The sequence below is a fragment of the Malaclemys terrapin genome, chromosome 18, assembly GCF_027887155.1.
Source record: "Malaclemys terrapin pileata isolate rMalTer1 chromosome 18, rMalTer1.hap1, whole genome shotgun sequence".
In the NCBI taxonomy this organism is placed as follows: domain Eukaryota; kingdom Metazoa; phylum Chordata; order Testudines; family Emydidae; genus Malaclemys; species Malaclemys terrapin.
This window is the reverse complement of record NC_071522.1, coordinates 7,514,155-7,536,500: the sequence shown is the minus strand read 5'-3', so window position 1 is coordinate 7,536,500 and position 22,346 is coordinate 7,514,155.

Below are 22,346 nucleotides of genomic sequence, written 5' to 3'. Positions count from 1 at the left end.
AGCCTCAGGCAATTGCCAGGGCCAAAGGCAGGCTGCTGGAATTGATGGACGCAATGGGCTCAGCTGTTGTGGCAATTCCTATGATCCTAGGTAAATAGGCTTTAACTAGTCAGCTGACTTTTCCCCATGTGATAATTGCTTTAGCAGGTCCAGAGTAAATATGTGCAGATTTGCTTCAGCATCTCGCATGATGCAGTAGACACGCGTTTGGGAACTGGAATCTCAAGTACACAGAGATTCATACTAATCCACTGGACTTCTGGGTGGGGACAAGCACAGAATGTACTCCAAGCCCTGACTGGATTTCTCCCAACTCCATGTCACTGGCTTTCTGGAAGCTTTGTTCAGAATGTCTCAAATTCAGAAAGATTTCCTCTTGCTTTCAGTTCTCTCGCTGGTGACACTGGGCTGGGAAAGTATCAGAGGGGTAGCCGTGTTAGTCTGAATCTAAAAAGCAACAGAGGGTCCTGTGGCACCTTTAAGACTAACAGAAGTATTGGGAGCATAAGCTTTCGTGGGTAAGAACCTCACTTCTTCAGATGCAAGTAATGGAAATTTCCAGAGGCAGGTATAAATCAGTATGGAGATAACGAGGTTAGTTCAATCAGGGAGGGTGAGGTGCTCTGCTAGCAGTTGAGGTGTGAACACCAAGGGAGGAGAAACTGCTTCTGTAGTTGGATAGCCATTCACAGTCTTTGTTTAATCCTGATCTGATGGTGTCAAATTTGCAAATGAACTGGAGCTCAGCAGTTTCTCTTTGGAGTCTGGTCCTGAAGTTTTTTTGCTGTAAGATGGCTACCTTTACATCTGCTATTGTGTGGCCAGGGAGGTTGAAGTGTTCTCCTACAGGTTTTTGTATATTGCCATTCCTGATATCTGACTTGTGTCCATTTATCCTCTTGCGTAGTTCTTACCCACGAAAGCTTATGCTCCCAATACTTCTGTTAGTCTTAAAGGTGCCACAGGACCCTCTATTGCTTTGGGCTGGGAAAGACATGTGTTTTCAGGGTTTCCTAACTGCTTTTTCTTTTACCAGATACTCTCTGGAACAGCACTGCCTTTCAAAAGGCTGGAGCGTCATGGGAGAAAGCGACTTTACAGCACTTACTAAACAACAACAAAAGGGAGGAAGATAGGGACACAAGTTTACGCTGCAAGGATGTCTCTGCACTAGAATTTTTCCTCTTAAAAATTCCCATAAGTGCTATCAGCATGGGCAGAAGCACTAGTCTAAAGCACTAAGGGCATTTTTACCAGTGTCTTTGTATAAATCTGCTCAGAGCCTCTGACATCTCTCTCCATAGTAGGTTGAAACAAACCCTAGGATATAAAGCCTGCACCCCCTGCACACACACTTTGGGGAATTTGGATCCAGATCTGAATTTTGAGGCTTAGGCCCACTGGAACCAACTGCAGAACCTTTGCCTAAAATAAAAATGTATTAAGCTCAAAAGTTTCGATGTACCCTCCCTCTCTCTCCAATTTGTATGCAACTCTTCTAGTAGGAGACTCTCTTCTTCTACAGCAGGTTATGAGTGTAATTCCCATTCACTTCTCGTCTCCTGCTGGGAGAGAACTAGATGTTGCCTCTATCTTAAGATGGGAGCATTAGGCCCCTGGTTTGAGTTGGAGCCAGCAAACTCCGGCACTAACAAGAAAACACCAAGAGAAAGGGCTAGTCTGATAGTATCTCCCAACCTGGATGGAATTATGACAGAGAAAGTCTTGTGAGAAAGGCTGCCCTGTCACCTTGTTCTCATTTCTTTTCCATGTCCAGGTGTCCCTCTCCCCTGCCTTGAATCTGCGATCAAGCAGGTTTGAAACTCTCTATCCAAATCAGAGACTAATTTAACTGGGTAATTAGAAGCTTAACTAAATCTAGCCTAAATTTTCAGAAGACATTGTGGGCTCAAGTTTATATTAACTCAGGGGATTCCATGAAAATCTAACTCTGCAGTGCGGCCCACTTTTGACCTTTATCATTAGATCTCTGGTGCTAAAGCATTTCTGAAGGCTTTGGTGCATCGTATTCTTACGTGATAGCTGCACTATCTTCTTTAATTGGTGTTTTTTGAGGTTAATTGGAAAGGAACCCATGATTGGCAACCGATATCAAGATAATTTTGTAGGGATTAAAGTTTCCTGGAACAGTGGGGTGAAAACTGTTTACCTGGGAAAATGAAATTGCGGGTTTGCTGATGCACACAAAAGTATTTAGTTCTATTTCTTTACTCTAGCTTTGAAATTGGATGTCTTCCACAATCCTTAAAACTAGGGGCAGTAAAGGGGCTGAACCAGAAAAGGAAGTTGGCATATAGCATAAATGCTCATTTTAATCTAAAAGCCGTTAACATGCTCATAGTCATTTGGGATAAATGGAATACTTAAGAACACATGATGGCTAATCTCTGCTATGACATTTGTGGAGGAGGAGGAGGAATAATTTAGACAGTGGGGATTGTGCCACTCATGAGTTATCCCCTCTCTTCTGTCATAAGTGAAGCTAATGGCCATAAACATAAATTTGCACATCAATGGCACCTTTCAGCCAAGGATCACAGGCCGCGGTGCAAACATTAACCAGCTCCTCTGCGAGGTGAGAACATCAACACCCCCATTTTGCAGATGGGAAATCGAGGCACAGAGCAATAGAATGACATTTTCATGACGACCCAGCACATCAGCAGCTACAGAACATAGGTCCGGAGTTCCAAGTACTAGACCACTTCTCTGACCGTGATAAACTCTCCCCCTATTGTGAGTTGTTCTGTTGAGGGATTTTACCCACCATCACAATACCCTGGTGTTAGCCCGGGTGAAGGATCTGTAAGGACAATGGTGGTTGGCATGGGAATGGGAAAGGAGAGAAGTGGTAGGGAGGAAACAAGGCAAGGAACTTTCTGTAGGAAGAGGGCACGGAGTATCCAGTACGTTTACCGGCAACAAGCTTGAAAACGGTAATGGCACGTTAGCAAAATAAGTAGAGTTGCAGAGCAATAACTAAACACACACAGAGAGAAAGGACAAATTCAGCGACTCAACTCCCTTAACACGCACTACTAGGAGATTTGTTGTCGGTTATTTAACAGGCCTCAATCAACAGTTGCGTTAAAAAATTCATTTGAAGCATCTGTCACATGTCCTTTTTGACCCCGATTATAAACTTTACCGACTTCAGACAGCCTCGTTCAGTCACCAATTCCCCGACATGCTCTAGGAAAACTTTGCAAGCTGTCAATAAAAACTGAAATCATGAGCAAGGAAAACAAAATACGTTCATCTGATTTTCCACCCACCTTGTGACAAATTTTCATTTGGTTTTCACTGCCATCTCAGAAAAGCCCCTCAATTCTGACTAATAGGGACCCTGGAAAGTAACTGCTGAAATAGAAGCATTGACAGGCAAAACGTGTTTTCATCACTCCCTTCCTCCTCATATTGCAAAAGCCTAATTGAAACTCAGGTGGCTAGATAATAGAAAACTCTAGCATGGGCATGAGGTAGGGGGCATCTAGCTCTAATTTGGTATAAAACAGGTGTACAGGAATAAGGGAGTGTTTCAAAAGTGGAACAGGTGAGATGCCAACAGTGTCAACGCAAAGGGCTGTCGGAATTTCAAACGCTCCTTCTGAGAGGAGTACCAGCGGCTCCGGGGATTGGAAATGGGATGCATGCTCGGTCTGTGTGAGCATGCTCAGTACAAATCTGGGGGGGAAGGGAATGGACCCTGCCCCTACGTGCATCCCTTCTGGCACAGATCTTAATTTGAGGTCTGAATGCCAGTGAGGTCAGGAATCTATTTTGGGTACGTACCTGGCTCCAATGACATAATATCTGATTGACTCACAAGTGGAGCTGTGCAAATAATGGGAGTTTTGCTGGGATTTCACCCCTAGATGGCTAGAGCTGTTTCAATGCTATGCTAGAGGATGCCTCACACATTATGATTACAACTTATTATTTGTAAGTAGGCTTTAGTCAGCACCAGGGCACTACTGTGCCAGGTGTCCTGCAGAGCAAACAGGAAGTCTGTGTCTCTGCCCCAAAGAGCTTACACAGTCTAATCAGTTTCCTAATATACTAAGCATGGTATGAAACTTCCTCCTACTAGAGGAATTACATTTTGCAGCGGAAACCTCCTAACAGTACAGGAAGTGATAGAGTCCATAGGAAAGATTCAGCACTATTCATAAGCCTCAGTGCATTTGTAAGTTACCATTCCTGTAAGCAGGGCAAGGGCAGGCTTGTGTCTGGCTATGGTAAATGATCTCCCCGACCCTTTCACCTAGGCTGTGTTCTCAATCTTGCCCTAAGCATCAGGGACAGCTCAGAATCATGGACACGGGGCAGACCCTGGGAGTAAAGTACATTCATGTAGTAGCATTTTGATGGGGGTGGGGTGGGGGAAAGGGAGAGAGAAGACGGTGATGGATGGTGCCCTACTGGGCAAGAAGAGGAAGAGAAAATGGGAAGAGGGTGACACAGGAAAGAAAGCAAATGAGTGGCTTTTCCGCCTCTGTTGGTGAAAGCTTTCCCCATCTGCTTGTAAATAAAACACAAGTTATACAGAGAGACTATCCTTGCCCACAGAGACACATTGTCCATTTCTGCCACAGAGATGAAAGGTTTAACCGCCATTAATGGAGTGGTAGGGAAAACTTTGCCACATACACTCTATTATACATTTATGATGCTTGAAAAAAGGTCAATAAGTGCTATATGCAAAGGTCTATAAATGTAACGTAGCATGATCATTTAGTACAAGTTGTTTCTTAGATTAACAACATGAAGACAGACCACAATCTAGAAGCATAATAAAGGAATACTGTAGTAGTAGTTCTCTAAAATACATACCAAATTCCCTCCTTCTCCTTGACCCTTTGAATAGTGCTTGTTGTCTTAGATCAGTGGTCCCCAACCTTTTTCGTCTGGCGGGTGCCAGACGACGAGCCACCGTGGACCGTGGCCGGCGGACGAGCGCCCGCCGAAATGCCGCCGAGAAGTGGCAATGTCAATAGGCGTCGCCGCCGAAATGCCGCCGACAAGCAGCGTCATCCAGAGGTGTCGCCGCTGAAATGCCGCCAAAAATCGGCAGCATTTCGGCGGCGACGCTTCTAGATGATGCTGTTTGTTGGCAGCATTTTGGCGGATGCTTGTCTGCCGGCGGGTACGCGGGCACACATAGATGCCCCGGCGGGCACCATGGCGCTCACGGGCACCGCGTTGGGGATCCCTGTCTTAGGCCTTGGCTACACTTACCAGCTAGTTCGACGGCTGGAAATCGAAGTTCTGGGTTCGACTTATCGCGTCTAGTCTGGACGCGATAAGTCGAACCCGGAAGTGCTCGCCGTCGACTGCGGTACTCCAGCTCGGCGAGAGGAGTACCGCGGAGTCGACGGGGGAGCCTGCCTGCCGCGTGTGGACCAAGGTAAGTTCGAACTAAGGTACTTCGACTTCAGCTACGTTATTCACGTAGCTGAAGTTGCGTACCTTAGTTCGAATTAGGGGAGGTAGTGTAGACCAAGCCTTAGATTGTAACAGGGTACAAGTCTATCTCTGTGTTTGTACAGCATCTGGCACAATGGGCCCCTCATCCTAACTAGAGCCTTTGGGTGCTACCAGAAATATTCACTTCTAATAATAGGAAGAAATGCTTTTAAATGTTTCCCCATTGGAAGAGGAAATTAACTGACAAAAAAATGAAGATGGTTTAGTAGAACATCCTCCAACAAACTACTTTGGATCTTTAAGAACTGACCTAGATCTTGCCCCCAAAATAGACCTGAACCTTAATGGACCCATATTTGACATTCAAAAGTGTTCAGATAATGTTTAGTCTTATCGTTTTTGGTGAGCCTCTGTGGTTCCCGAAAAAGAAGTGCAGTTAATGGATGCAAAGTAAGAACGTCTTGCCAGGTGCAATAGATCTCGTACTGATGCTCACACGGCATAAACAAGGCAATGCAGTCAAAAGATTCCTAGAAATCTACTGTTATTCTAAGTTGAGCTTGCAGCTGGATTGCCAGGGCATTTGTTTGTTCTCTTTGCAGAGGAGGCAGGGGGGTTAACTAGGGAGTGTAGAATAGGACGGTAATAGTTTCAGAGCGCGTTCGTATTCCTTTCTTTGAAGATCACTATGAGTTTCATGAAAGCAGCCCGGTTCCTAGCATACTGTGCCTCTTTAGGGGTCAGAGTGATGAATGCTGAACCAGAATGAGAGAGGAGACGGAGGACTTCAGAATCCCCCCTTCCCTATTCAGTGCGACTCCAGACAGTGTCGCAGAGAGATGAGAACATTCCCTCTCGGCACATGACGGGATCAGAGATGGGTGAGAGGAAAGAGATCATGGAGTGAGGGGCTCCCTGTTGCAAGCACCACGACCAAGGGGAAAGAAACCCCAATCGGATTGTTTACTTCCTCCAGGCTGCCACGGGCAAAGTGCTCAGCTTCCACTGTGCCTGAAGTGAAATGTCCTTGTCCTTCTCCACAGGCTATCGTCCTCAGAGGGGCCAAGGACTGGCTCTCTGCACTGACCACAATATGTTCTGGTTCAGTGGAAGGACCTTAAACTCACAGACAAGGACAAGGCAGTAAAAGATGAAGCACCCGAACCCCCCTATTTCCAGATTACTAGACCCCAGGTGTGTGCTAGGGAGCAGTTAAATTTCATCATTACCCTTTCTTCTATGGTATTTTTTATAGTCCTTTTTACTACTGGCACTAAAGGTGCCGGACGCATCCCAGGAGCTAAGAGGACATCACTTGTCAACCTGACTGCTCAGTGATATAAAAAAATGACAAGTCCTGGCTTAATCTTTCTGATGACTGTGTTCAGGATGGCCCATCCATCTCCATGTAGGAGTTTTGGTGAAGCTGGAAGACAAGAGCATCACAGCATTTAAGAATGAAAAATTAAGTGCCCTTTTTAAGCACAGCATGGAGCTTATTACCGCAGAGCAGTTTGCCTGCTACTCTTCAGGTTGTGTGCATGTATCTGCACTTCTCTTTGCTGAAATCTCCTATTTTCAGGCTTTAATAATAACTTGGCTGCAAAAATTGGCTATGGTCAGGAAACAGACAGTTAAAAAAATTATAAACATTAGAAAGATTAGAGACAGACAGCTGGATTTAAAGGTCTTACAGACTCAGAAATCTTCTATCTTCAAAACAGTTACAAACACAGGCAGAAGCAATGCAAACTTCTCCTACACTACCCTTCCAATGTGCCTCCAAACCTATTCTAGTAAAGCCCACCTCCAGGGTGAAAGGATAATAGGTAATAAGAGTGTTGCCAACTCTCACGATTTTAGCACGAGCCTGGTGATATTTGGTGTTTTTGTTAAACACAGCTCCTGAGTCAGGTGAGTATGTGAGCATCTTAGCTTGCATGTGAAAAAAGAAAAGAAAAAGTTTCTATCCCTTTTGGTGGTGGAGGAAAGCTTTAAGAAAGGAGCCTTAATGGCTCAAACATCACAAGGTAAATAAAAAAAATAATCAAATTTGTTATTTTAAAAGGCTCGTGATTTTTGAGTGTTCCAGGTTTGGCTGCATCCTCCTGACCAGCTCTCTCCCATCTATCCACAGATGTTGCAGCTTCGTGGGAACTGGCAGCACAGCAAATTGTAATTTAATTAACTCCTAAATTTTAATGTAATCCAGGCTGCCAGGAATCTCTCTCTTTTTTTTTCTCCTTTCCTTTTAGTACAACAGTCCCCTTTGCATTGTTTTGTTTTGTTTTTGGCAGGCTAGGAATATTGTTAGAGGAGCCAAAGTCGATTAACTCGTCTCGGAATGACCACCTATGTAAGTAAGTTGGAGAGGAGGCTCTCCTTGCCCCCTCCTCTTTAAGGGATTCGCTGGATCTGGGGAACGCTGAGCTATGCAAAATGCTGATCAGATGGGTGACCGAGAACCCCAAATAGCTCTTTTTTATGCCAGTGTTTCTGCAGGTACCTTTGAATATCAGAACACCCCTCTTTCCAAAGGCCCAGAAGGTGGCTTGTTTCCAATGGCTGTTTCAAAATGAAAGTAGTGCTGGGGAGAGATGCCAGATGGACCGCCTTTGGTGGCTGATGCCCCTTCTTTTGGCATAGAGCAGGCAGGGCAGGGACAGCTCCACACTTGTTGCTCTGAACAACGTGCTTCCCCTTTTGAGATGAAGGGACAATTTCTACAGGGCAGGGTGTGTGTGTGTGTGAGTGAGAGAGAGAGATATTTGGTTTCTATGGTAATTCAATCCCTGGCCTCTCTGCTGAAATGGCCAACCAAAGAGTAAGTTTGTGTGAACTGTGGTAGTCACCCATCCATTAGGAATTGCACTGACATCTACCCAACTTGTTTTACCTATGCCAGTGAACAGCCATAAATTGGTAATGTTGGTCACTAGAAGGAGTAAAGAAATTCAGTAGTTAGGGGACTAGCCTAGAACTTAGGACACCTGAGTTTGAGCCCCTGCTCTGCCACAGACTTCTTGTGTGTCCTTTGGCAAGTCACTTAATCTCGGTGCATCTCATTCCTCATCTGTAAAATGGGGATAATAGAACTGCCCTCCCTCACATGCATGTTATGAATATTAACCTATTAAATACTCTGAGTGGCGCTGGATGACATTTTTCAGACTAATTTTTTTTTGGCTTAAAAAAATCCATTTTGGGTAGATCAAAACTTTTCACAAACTCTTGTCAAATTCAGCAACTAGTTTCAGCTGGAAAAAATTCTTCTGCTAAAAAGTTGAAACATTTCTTTCATTTCAAAATGTTCCCCTCTCATGCCAACAGGCAGTCCCTGACCTAGAGCACTGAAATAAACTGATGTCCTTTCACTCAAATCACATAGCAGGGAGGTCGTATGGTGTCACAAGTCCATTGAGACACCGTGGCCCAGTGGATAGGGCACAGGACTGAGAATGCAGTGTGAGCTTGGGCCAAGCTATGAATTTATCCTGCTGCCATCAGAAAAAGGGGGAGAGCGATAGTTACCCATATTTTTAGAGCACTCTGAGCGTCTCAAATGAAAAATCACTATGTAAATGCACAATTAACAATGAAAAGTCTAAATTCGATAACCACCAGCACCATCACAAGAAGAAAAGTTTCATTTATAAAACATATTAATCGTTGGCTCTCCAAAGCCCAACAAAACTGTGAACCTGTGAATCCTGCCTGGTGTATAATCTTCTAATCTCCTCCTTCTTAATCTGCTCAGTATGGAAACCCCTGTCATTAGGAAACAAACGAGCTGCCTTATTATTTGTGAGGCACGACGGAAAACAGAGAGAGCTGATGCAGGAGGGCAGTATAAATCATAATGGGGTTTACCTCCATCGTGCAAAGGAGCTGAACAGTGATTGCTAACCAAAATGCAATCCTGTTATCAGCAAAAAGTTTTAAAATCAGATTAAGGAGGATGATATTCCCCTTGTTATTATGCCTGCCCCTTTCCGCCAAGGTGTTTATCAGGTAAGTGACTTCAGGCAGCGATGTGTGTGTTTGCCTATTATTAGCGGCTCCCATACTTTGCATCTGAGGTGGAGCCAGGGGCTAGTGAAAGGGTAAAAACCCACTTGTGTGCTTATTGCTAGAGGCTGCATTGCATATGCCGTGCCTGCGTTTCTAAGTGGGACTGCATGTTCTCTCTATTCTGGAACGGTCATAACATCCCCAAGATTGTCCCTTCCCAACTGAAGCAAGGCTTTTCAATTGAAGCTCGCTGCCTCCTGTATATTCATGGACACTTTGGGTTATACTTCCAAACGGTGTGCACTCGGAATGGGCACCGCTGGATCAGCGCCTGGCAACACATGGACAGTGACATTCTCTGTCCAATAAGATGGCAGCACTTCTCCACTCTGCTCTGCCCGTGTCACACATGGAAGTCAAAGAAGGTGCAGAGTGGACCTAGAGGCACTGAGGGCCCAGACTGTATGGGACTTTATAGATCATCGTTAACATATTGAATTGCACACATGGTATAGAAACAACTTGACTGGGGCTTGCAATGGATGGAAACCCAGAGTCTCCTCCCTGTGGCCACTGAAATCGATGATAAAGCTCCCATTTACTTCAGTGGTAGCAAGATCAATCTAATTTAGGGGATAGGGCACTAGACTTGGAATCAGGAGACCTAGAGTCTCTTTTCAACTCTGACACCGACCTGCTGTGTGACCTTGGGCAAGTCACTTACCTGCTCCGAGCCTCTCCCACCCCTGCTTTGCTTGTCTAGTGAGATTGTAAAATCTTCAGGGCAGGGACTCTCTCTCACTGTGTGTGTTTGTATGGTGCTTAGGACAATGGAGCCCCACTCTCAATTGAGACATCCAAGCAGTACTACAATGTAAATGAGAACAACGACAGCCAGATGCTGCCCTCACTTGCTCCAGATTATCCATAATAAATCATGATTTCTTTAAAAAAATAATTTTGGAAGCATTTTAAGAAATCATCATACAATGAAGCAACAATCACAAAAGCAAAGAAAATAACCCCAAAATGTGTCTTCAATGTAACATACCCCTAATTTCCAATACATCCCAAGGGGATGCAGATTCCACCTGAACTGTAAAAGCTTTTACAAAATCAAGGGTGAGAGATGAGTACAGGAAACCGAGATGCAAGTTGCTTATAAACAGGGGAAAGGGAGAGATTCTCCCAGCGCAGCCTGAGAAGTCTGGGCTTAGGAGCACGCATGAGACACAGCTCTGGGTGAGTAGAAGCAGATAAGAAGGTGAGAAACTGGGGCCACACCGTGAAAGTGGTCAGTTGTTGAACAGCTGCTTTTTCTGGAGTCATTACCAGCAATGACCTTTGGCTCAGCCAGCATGACATCTACTGCCGCTGAAACCTCATCTATCAGTGACCAGGAGGAGGAGGAGAGAGAAAGGGCAGGAAAGCCAATGAAAGCAACAGGAAATAAAAAGAGGGAATTAGAAAAACAGGACCCCCAGTTCTAAATGTGCTGACAGCGCTGTGCTGTAATTAATAAGCACCAAACCTAACTGGGATTCATATAGGGCAGGGGACAGCTCCTCATTAATCAAAGCCCAAGGTGTCAAAGTGCTAGGCAGGAGGACACTCCAGACACTGGAAACAGAGACAAAACCGTCATGCAGAGCAATAAAGAAACAATGGGAGTTTTACCCGAGGAAGGACGGCAGTGCCAGGCCCAAGCTTTGGAACTGGGCTTTTTCAAAATTACGAACCAAAGCTCCCGGGAGCAAGCTCGGCTTTTAGGAGAGCGATCAGTGATTTTTGCAGCGTTCTAAAGCTCCGGCAAGGAAGAGATGGGGCCAACTCGAAGTTCAGAGCTAAGCTGATTCTAGAACCAAGCTTCGTATTTCAACCGAAACCCTGGCTCAGAAAAATCCCCCAAGTTGAGGGTTCGTGATCCATATTAGAACCCACCTAAAGTTTGGAGTTTTCAGATTTGGGCTCAGCCCAAGAGAGGGAGATGGGTTTGAGCTGCACACTGATGGGGCGCTCGGTGCCATAGCTCCGCAGGCAAGACTTGCAAAGCTGGTACTGGCTCATAAAAAAACAACCGGGACGTGTCTCCACACTGAGCAAGGGAACAACTGCAGTAGCAGCGATAGCAAGACATGGCTCACCATCGTCTTAGCCATCCACGTAGCAACGCTACTTTTAACGGAGGCACTTCGGTGCACCCCCACACAGCATGGCCATACTGAAGTGACTGTACTCGTGTATTCAGAATAATTTAATCTAGCGGACTAAGCGCACGCTGAAAGTGTAGTTCTGCCTCCTGTAAAGGGAGCCCATATACTTTTCACTAGGGCTGCCATAACCGCCCCCACACACACCTCCCCATACAAATTTCGTCTGATTGCAACATTCAGAATGGTGGAGAAAGCATTTGAAGAGAAGCTCTCTCCGGAAAAGGAGGAAACATTTTGCTGAGTCTCTTCTTAAGGAATCAGCCGGTGTTGCTATGCTGTGCATGGATCTCAGTGCAGAACTTGGACGCAGGTGATTTCAAAGTCCAGGGTTACTATTTCTTGCTTTCAACAGTGTTGGTTTTATGATTGCAATACCTCAACTCCTCCTCCCTCTCTCTCTCATACACCCTCCCTCGAATTTCTCATTTAGTCCTGCATTTTCACTAGCTGAGCTAGTTTCATACCTGTACTCAAAGAGATGTACAGAAGTGTTCAGGTATTTTGCCTTGTTTACCTGCTGACATGATAGAACGCAACAGGATTTAAAGGACAAAATGGGACTATCTATCTTTAGAGAGAAAGATCTGCCAGCCACTTAGCTAGGACCTGTCTGGTAGAAAACTTTAGCAATCATTAGTCACCCAACATTTGCAAAATGGGAGTAAATGGCAGCCATGTTTTGCAGCCTGAACATGTCCATAGCCTCATGCTGCTGCTGCTGCTGCTTCTTCATTATTTGTATTATGGTAGTGTCTAAAAGCCCCAGTCATGGACCAGGATCCCACTAATGTGCTAGGCACTGTACGTACACCGAACAAAAAGACAGCTCCTTGCACATATGCGCCGGGCCTTTACACACACTTATTTCAAAGTTATATTCTAAAGCACTGGACTGGACCTCAGGAGCCCTTGCTCCTATTCACAGCTCTGTCACTGCTCTGCTGGCTGACCTTGGGACAGTCACTTTGCCTCAGCTTCCTCTTCTGAAAAATGAGGGTAACAATACTGACCTCCTTTGTGAACTGCTTTGAGAACTGATGATGTAGAATGCTGTATAAGAGCTTGATATTGTCCATATCGTCTTCGCCCCTTTTTAGAAGAGCAAAGCACTGCAAACAATTGGCAATATCCCTGGGGATCAGGTAGACTTGAAATCCCCCAAATCTAATTTCCACCACCATGCTCATGTCTCCCAACTCTTAATACAGATAGTTTCATAAACAGGCTATTGTGCATTAGCGTCTGCATCGCTAAGTATAGAAGGATCTCATGATGCAAAAAGCAGATATAGCCTTTTAGTGTAGTGTTTTTATAAGTACACCTCTACCTCAATATAACGCGACCCGATATAACATGAATTCGGATATAATGTGGTAAAGCAGTGCTCGGGGGGGAGGGGGAGGAGGGGAGGGCGGGTCTGCGCACTCCAGTGGATCAAAGCAAGTTCGATATAACGTGGTTTCACCTATACCGTGGTAAGATTTTTTGGCTCCCGAGGACAGCGTTCTATCGAGGTAGAGGTGTAGTCACAGCCTATGGCAGCTTGATACAAACTTTTCCTTTTAAATATATATTTATAATGAAACAACAACACATTAATACCTGTAGTTAGTTATGCTCAGTCAATGGCTATGTTTTCCTTCAAGCAAGCCATTAAACTTGTTAGCTTCTGGTTAGACACTCATTTTCTTTTTCAAAGCAGCAACGTGTTGGGAATTATGTTAATAAGGTATAAATCAAATCCGTGCTTAAGTCAAAAGGTTGATGCCATCTAAACATATTCCATGTATCAACGGCAATACAATTTCATAGGTATAATCCATCAACAGCCAATCTGGTCAGCTACTTCATTACAATCAGATAATTAATGTCTGGTAATAATAAACCGCCTCGATTTTGTTGTTCTTGGAAAAAAGAAAATACAATTTTTAGGCAGTCTAAAGTGACACAGTTTAAAAGGCGTGAGAGTTGAGCATTAATTTGCTATCAATCAGAAATGTTGTTAGAGTTATTTATCTCTTTATCTGAGCAGCCTTGAAAAAGCCGGGGAGGGGGGAGAACCCATAACAACAGAGACACCCTGTGAAACTGGAAGATGTCAATAATTGCTTCTGAAAATGAGGAATTACCAGGCTAACGAGTGACACTATCTAGATATGGATGGAGCTTAAAATGTAAAATATGGAGATAACCAAGGAACAAATAGGTGATTTCTTGTTGCAACATTTCACAGGCAGACAGTATTTGTGTGGCATGAACGCCATCCGTTAGCCTTAACGTCAGCTATTTTGGGTATTTATTGATACTTTCTACTGTCCCAGGACCTCTCTGGAGAGGACAGCTTGATCTCAAGTGCATCCTAACTTTGTGTGTGTGCAGTACAAGAAAGCCAGTTTTCAGTAGTGATGGTGTATCAATCAACATGATGGTGATGCGCTGGACCAGGAAAGAGAACAGAGTGAGAAAAAGAGGCCATTACTTTCCTGTTTCAGTTCTCGGACTGATCACTCAAAAAATACAAGATGGGAGTGTGACTCACATCTCACACTAAGAGAGGACGCGGCTCCATAACTTCATTGTATTAATACATATCACCCTCTCCTCGCAACCATGCATGCGAACATGTGTGCTTAACTATAAGCACTTGAGTAGTCTGCTGAAACCCTCACTTGATTTCAACAAATCTACATCAGGGATGAATTCGGCCCCCCATGGGGCTACTTGTGGAGAGCAGTTAAGCCTTTAAAAAAGAAAGAAAGAAAAAAAAAAAAAAGCCAAACTTGTGCTAAAAATAAAAGCACAAAGAAACAAGAGAGGAAAAAAGAACTTGTTAAAGAATTTTAAAGTATAATGGCAGAACTTGCCCTAAAGAGGAGAATAATCAGGGTAAGTTTTGTTATTAAGTCTTCTCTGAACATCCCCCTGCCTGGGGAAACCAACTCTCCCTGCTCCTCCTCATTATTATTATTTGTGCATGGTTTGCAGGGCAGCATCTCATAACTCACCATGTTTATGATAAAGCAGAGCAGTTGTTTTTGGAGACAGGCACTTTGATATTCAGTAGCCCCAGAGGCTATGCCACGGTGCTCTCTTTCCACCATTCACTAGTTAACGTGCCAATTTCCCCCCCCTTTCTCGAGTGTGCCTGAAGGAAATTTATTGCAGCAGGCGACTGCTATGGGCAAATACTAATAAAATGCTGTTTTGCTGCAATTTGTTTAATTGGCCACAGAAGAGAAGCCTTGCATGTTAGATCCAGCTCCTGACACCTCCTGCCCAGTCCACAGATGTTCTCAACATGAAGTGCTCACATCTCCATGTTTATGGTAGGGAGAAAACAAACCCCGACCATTAAATCTTTACTATTGCTGCAGATCTGATTTGATTTAACATGCATATTTACTGTGGCAGGCTGCCGGCAACCTCTCTGATTTATTCAGCAAAACATGCTATTTAACACACATCCCCCTGCCCTCAAAAAAAAACCCAACAACAATCAAAACAACACAAAAATCGGAGTGTGATTAATAGCAGATTAGAAAGAAAGGTACAAGGTACTGAGATGTGAATAATCCTAAAAGCAGTCTGAGTTCACAGAGAGAAGTTTCCACCCTTTGCATTGTCAACAAGATTGTACACTGCGCGTGCGCGCGCACACACACACACACACACACGGTGACTGAGTTTCATGTTGAGACAGGTCATATTACTAGCAGTAAAAGTTTATATTATGGTAGTCCCCAACACCCCCATCAAGATCAGGGCCCCATTGTGCTGGGTGATCTACACTTACAGAAGACACACAATCCTTGCCTGAACCTAAAGACAAAGAGCAACAAAGGCATAGGTGCTGGAGCTAGGGGTGCTGCCTCAACCCCTGGCTTGAAGTGGTTTCCATCATATACAGGGTTTACAGTTTGGTTCAATGGCTCTCAGCACCCCCACTATACAAATTGTTCCAGACCCCCTGCCTGATGGGGATACAACACAAACAAACATGGGGAAGGATTGGCATCGCTTTGTTGGTTACATGGATTGTAGCTTTTTTTTTTTTTTTTTTTTGAGTGGTTAGAATAGAGACTAGAAGTCAAAATTGTTCCAGGCTCTACAGCTGGTTTACTGCATGATCTTGGGAAAGTCATTTATCATCTCTCTGCCTCAGTTTACAAAGGTGTAGATTCATACACAAAGAGGTCGGGATGCTTAATTCATATTTGTAGAACCACCGCGAGTGCTTGGATGGAAATGGCTTCAGAAATACACCTTAGCAATATTTTCACATCAGAGATAGGACTTTACCAAACTGTGCTAAATCCTGAATGTTATCAAGGGATGTGGGGGTTAGCTGCATATCCTATTCCATATCCCAGGCAAAGCTTCCTAGGAGAATAGTAAAACAAGTGCTATAAAAGGGCACTCAGTTGTTGATTCAAATCAATATTTAGGAAGCCAAGTATCGTGTCCTTCTTTGGGCTGGATGTCAAACTCTAGATTGAGAGCTACGTTAGACGTTTCCCGCTGGTTTGCGCGACAGCCTGAGGTTTAAGGCAGTAAAGGAAGGCAGTTACCCTTCCCTCCCCCCTTATTGAATACCACAATCTCCGGATTTTCAGATGGTTTGTGTTCATAAAAAGAAACTTTAAAAAGATATTCAGGAGATTTTGGTGCCATAAATCCATGCTTTTCCCATATATTTATAGGATGGAATTGAATGCATCTCCAGACCCGGATGAAATAGAATAGCATGCAAACTATGCACTTCTTGATGGAGACTCTAATACTGTGTAATGATCTAGGTGAAAAAGGACTTTCAGGCAGAGACATCCTAAACAGTGATTTGTACACACTGAGAATATTACAGCCCTCCTAGGATTTGCCTTGATGCTCATTAAGTTTCCTCTTTGCAGCATATTTCAAAGATTTTAGGTATGGGAGCTATAAGGCTCATTGAAACTGACGTACAGCCCAAGCTGTAGAGAGCTCAGCGGAGCCTGCGGCTTTGCTTTCACTGGCCTGTAGTGAGGAGCGGGGCATTATAAGGGTGAAAATCTACACCACCAACTCACACCAAGCCCAAAGTTTTAACATGAAAGAACAAATAGGGCTGCTGTAACCGTAAACAAGACCAAAGCAACTAGACTCTGGGGGCTCTGGTCTTTTGAGGAAAGGGAAGATTCTTCCAGGGTCTGAGCTTCAGTAAAATCAGGTGAGGAGAGAGCAATGCTGGCAAACTGAGCCCATCAAGTATCAGAGGGGTAGCCGTGTTAGTCTGAATCTGTAAAAAGCAACAGAGGGTCCTGTGGCACCTTTGAGACTAACAGAAGTACTGGGAGCATAAGCTTTCGTGGGTAAGAACCTCACTTCTAGTGGGTAAGAACCTCACTTCTTCAGATGCTTGCATCTGAAGAAGTGAGGTTCTTACCCACGAAAGCTTATGCTCCCAGTACTTCTGTTAGTCTCAAAGGTGCCACAGGACCCTCTGTTGCTTCTGAGCCCATCAAAGCACTGTATGTTCTTCCTCTTCGGCATCGCGCCGGAGCAGGTCCAGTTCTCTTAGCTAGAGAGGGTGTTTTGGGATATGTAGTAAAAAGACAGTATCTGGTTTTACTAGATACGTGATGAAAACGCTTCCATTTAATCAGAGATCAGAATGGAGTGAAAGGGAACAAGGAATGTCTGGAGCCCACCAAAGCACATTCAAGCAAGAAATGGACAACTCAGTGGATTGGTGGATTGGCAGATGGGACCTGTTGTTTGAAAGTCACTGGTTTGAATCTGTATCGGGGGTAGCCGTGTTAGTCTGTATCTACAAAAACAACAAAGAGTCTGGTGGCACCTTAAAGACTAACAGAAGTACTGGGAGCATAAGCTGTTAGTCTTTAAGGTGCCACCAGACTCTTTGTTGTTTTTGGTTTGAATCTGACTCTGGGTAATGAATAGAAGCAGCTATTCTTTGACAGCCAGACACTATATGTGAAATGAATCTGTGGTCAAGGAGAATGTGGGCCTCTAGCTGATGGTCCATGTAAAAGGTTAAGGGTCTACTACGGCAACCAGCTGATTGAGTTACTCCTTCAGGTCAAGTAGAAATGTCCACTTGTGTGTTGCTGAAGGAATTAATAGGTCATAGAGATTGAATCAGCTTCACACGCAGAGTGGCCCCTTCCTGTCATCTTTAAGAATACCATGGTGCCCTGCTGATGTCATTTGGACAATTCCTTCACTGGCCTTCAAGTTCAATGGCCTTCTGAGCTACCTGACACACTGGGTCAGTGACATGAGTTTCAGTCGTTCTTCACTGCCTACCAAATGGGTGAACGTAACATGGGCATGAGCCAGGTTACTGAATGTGCAGACAGGCAAGAGAAGTGCTGGTTCTGGAAATGACTTTGCAGTTTAGAACACAGGCCCTGATCCCATTGACGTTAATGGCGCAGTGGGAGTCTTGCCATTAATTTCACTGGAAGCAGGAGCACGTCCAAGAGGGCGACATTTCTCCAGCAGCAGCCTTCAGCGAGACACCTCAAAACCTGGTGGTCCCTCCACATGTGAGTGAGAACACGTGGGAAGCAGGCTGCTGATTACCCAGATTGGGCACTTTTGTTTTTCTCTTGAGCCGCAGGGACTGAGTGAGCAGAGAAACAACATATTGGGCTAAGTCTTAATTTTAATGATCAGGTTCAAGTGCATTTTACTCCACCGTGGGATTTCTCTATGGAATCTTTATACCTATGAACAGCTGGGGAGCAGGAAAGGGAAGACGGGAGACAACTCAGTGAGCACTGGGACAAAATAAACCAGTGGCAACATGTGATCACATATTTAGAATGGTTCTGATCCACTGACACCCAACGCACGGTGCAGGGGAAGGGTCTGTATCTAAAGATTGGAACAATAAGTCCGTTCAGGGGTGCCAGCCATCTCCTCTGTTGGAGAGGCTGGAATGAGGCACAGTATATTGAGCCAAGTAGAATGGATACACCTGACTTCATTAGAGCAAAAGGTAACAGCGAGAATGGTAATAACTACCCTGCGTGATTCTACAGGATTAACAACCACGTGAAGATTTGCACCCTCCTGATACCGTTCTACTCCTCTCCACACAATACATTCTCCTGCATAGATTATTTTCTTTACTCACGCAATTTGTTATCTGAAGCCACAGAATGCAAACTATTATCCCTGGTTCTATCAGATGACTTCCCCCGTTCTTTTATCTTCTCTCACTGAGGAGATTACAAATACTGACATGTTAATGGAACCTACCCCCAGGAAGGCAAAGGTGCCAATTTTCATAAAAATATAGAAATATGCCAATTCTCACAAGAGTTCTTTATTTAAATAAATAAGCAGATAATTGGGGAATGGGCACCTATGTCCAGTGTTTCTAGTGCACCCCTCATCATGGTATCTGGGCACCAAGTATAGCGTTAAAATGAAGTAGAAGTGTTGTGTAAGAGTGGACCATTCTCTACTCCTCTATTATGAAGGGTTTTATTCTTACGGATTATTCTAGGAAGAAAATATCTAAGGGAGGGAAATAATCACACCAGGCATTTAGTAGCTTTCTTTGTTGAGGGAAGGCCTATACAAAGAATTGCACCTTCCACTGGTCTGACCTCAAACCCAATGAAGTCAATGGGAATCTTTTTCCATTGTTTCAGAGAGGATTTACATTTGGCCCTGGACCGCAAAGGCAGGTGTAACAAACTCATCCTGCTCTTTGTTGGCGAAGAACTCCAGAGCTAAGGGCCCTCCACTGACAGCCATTAACCATTTTGTGATTACAATTTGAAGGTTAAGAATAAGGCATTGTTGCATATTCACCCTGATAGCATAGACAATAGGGTTGGGGAATCTGCTGAAAGCTTGAATGCTTTTCTAAATTCCTCCAAACCGTCCCTGTCTAGGAAGTAGGCAACGTGATGAGAACAAGCTCCCCTATAAGATTTCTCATAGTTCCTGGCTCCATTTGGGTGTGAAATCTTGAGAGAACGGCTTTTTGTCCTTGTAATCCAGAGCTCCTGCTTCCTATCCTTGCTGAAACCACGCAGCTCAGCAGTGCAGAGAAGTGAAAACAAACCCCACCTTTTCCACCTGACACAGCCCCCCCAAAATGAGGTAAGACTCTGAGTGGCTCATATTCAGTTCACTCTTGGGCACTGGGGTCAAGTCAATTCTTATGTATTTTAACTCCTCCTTCTCAGCTATTGCTTATGAAAACTCAAGAGTTGCCGTTCATTTAAAGAAATAATAATAGCACCTCTACTGCGAAGTGCTTCTTTTTTGTGCTCCACATCGCTGTATTTCTAACTGCAAATACCTGCTGAGGGGGTAGGGCCGGAGGCAAACACTGGCAAAGTTCAGTCTCTGACCCCCTAAACTTTCCTGCATTCAAAGATGCATGGGTGAGGGAACAATATGGCAGTCCTGACTTCCTACAGGAGATAAGAGACTTGCAGGGCTGTGGTGCTTGCCCATCTAAGACCATCATTTCTTGGCACCTGTGCCTAAGGCAGAGTTCCAGCAAAACTTCAGCTTGGGCACCATGCCACCCTAACAGATGGCTCCGAGTGCAAGAAGCCAAGAGATGAGGCACTGTGTATGTGCATCAAGTGTGCACTGCTTAGAGGATGATTTCCAGCAATGGGACTTCCAAACAGAAATCCATTATGAACCTTGCCTGCCTGCGGTTAGAGTTTGGGATATGCCATCATTAATTTAGTTTGTTAATTTAGTTCAGAGCTGGATTTATCTTCAGAAGTAAAGAGGACAATTTCTGTGCCCATGGGTCAGGAGCATTCAGCCTGCCTGACGGTTCCTGCAAAGCAGGCAGAGGGAGAGACGTACACAGAGACATACAAAAACCTCCTCTTGAAATTGTGCATGCTCTGTGAGACACTTGAAAAAGGGGCTAAAACAAACATTGCAGAGTCACGTGAACAAGTTGGCAGCATACGGAAAACAGCTCCATGGCCCTGTGCCATCAACAGAGCCCACGTAGGAAGACAGAATAAAATATCATGATTCTCAGACCATAGGATGATGGCAACTTGCATACGCTTTTCTGTAACTTGTCAGAATGCATACACGGTGATTTGGTTTTAACCTTGGATTCAAATTATCTGAGGTAAAAGGTGACCAGCTGAGCTGAAATATCAGAGGACATGGAGATTTCAGTGAGTAGAATCCCTGTATCCCACCCTGGCAACGTCTAGGCAAGGCAGAGCATGCAAATGCAAGAGAAGGAGCCCTTTTCTTTTCTTTTTTTTAACAATGCACATAATATCCTTTCCAAAAGGTTTGCTAAGGTTACTCATGTATTAAGTTAAGCTAACCAATTTACAATGCAAATGTTACACAGATTAGAAAGGGTAAATGAGTTGTATGTTGAAGGAGATAGGAGATACCCAGACAAAAGTGGAGCAGACCTGTGGCAAACTGCAATTAATGACCCGAACTCATCTTCTAGGATGAAAAATTCATCGAGTTCTCTAAGGATACATAGCCCAGGCAGAAGAAATTATTCACCACTCTCTACATATCCAGAGTGTCACCAAGCCTATTTATCTGGTAAACAAAGTACTTCCCTTCAGCTTTAATATCTCTGCTACGGTATGGTCCAAAAGTTCCTTGATTTTTTTTTAAAGTTATAAAGAAAGAGCAATTCTAAGAAAACTAAAAGCTTGTGAACTGTTGTTCCAGAGAGGACTGTAATAAACAATGATTCCCCCTGTAATCTGATGGATAAAGTAGAGCTGGATGGGAAACAGTTTTTCTGTCACATGAAAATTTCCACCATCAATTTTTTCCCCCCATCCTCAGTCAAGACTAAAAGTTGAAATCTCAAAAAATTGTGTGCACTGAAAATCTGAAAAAAAAAATTCACCCTAACATTTTGCTTGGATAATTTTAAAACATTTTGTCTTGATTGACAGTTTTTATTTTTTTAAAACTTTGAGCTAGAAAAGGAAAATTTAGATAATTTTGAAACTTTTATCCTCACATTTTTTCCCCCAAGTCAAAAAAATTAATTGAAACCAACCCTTTCCCGTAAAAAGGTTTGGTTTAATCAAAAAATTCCTGACAAGCTTTAAATTAAAGCACAGGACTGGGAACCAGAATAAATAGGTGCCAATGCTGGTTCTGACACAGACTGTCTGGCCAAGGTTTTTAATAGTTATTTTGGGAACTTTCTAGGTGTCCAACTTGAGACACCTTAAAAGAAAAGAGCCTGGTTTCCACAAAGTGTTGAGCCCCCATCCTTTGGAAAATCAAGTCTTTTTAAGGCATCTCAAGTTGGGGACCTAAAAACAGACACCAAAAATCACTGGTCACTTGATAAAATCTTGGTTCCTGTGTTGTAACCTTGGTCAAATCACTTAATAGTTGCCTGTCTGTAACAAGTTGATAGATAAAACATTACTGTCCCACAGAAGGGTTGTACAACTTCATTCATTAATGACTGTAAAGCACTTTGAGGTGGATGTCTGTAAGGGGTGTGAACCTACCAACTAATAAGCAACCACTTCTCTGGTTAAAATGATTCAACATTTCCTTATATTTTGCTAACCCATAGCTTGAGAATAAACAAAAGAAGAGGAACCCCCCCCCCCCCCGTGGATGTTGTAATTTATTTTAAGGAAATAGTTTTCTTTTAATATAAATGTCAAG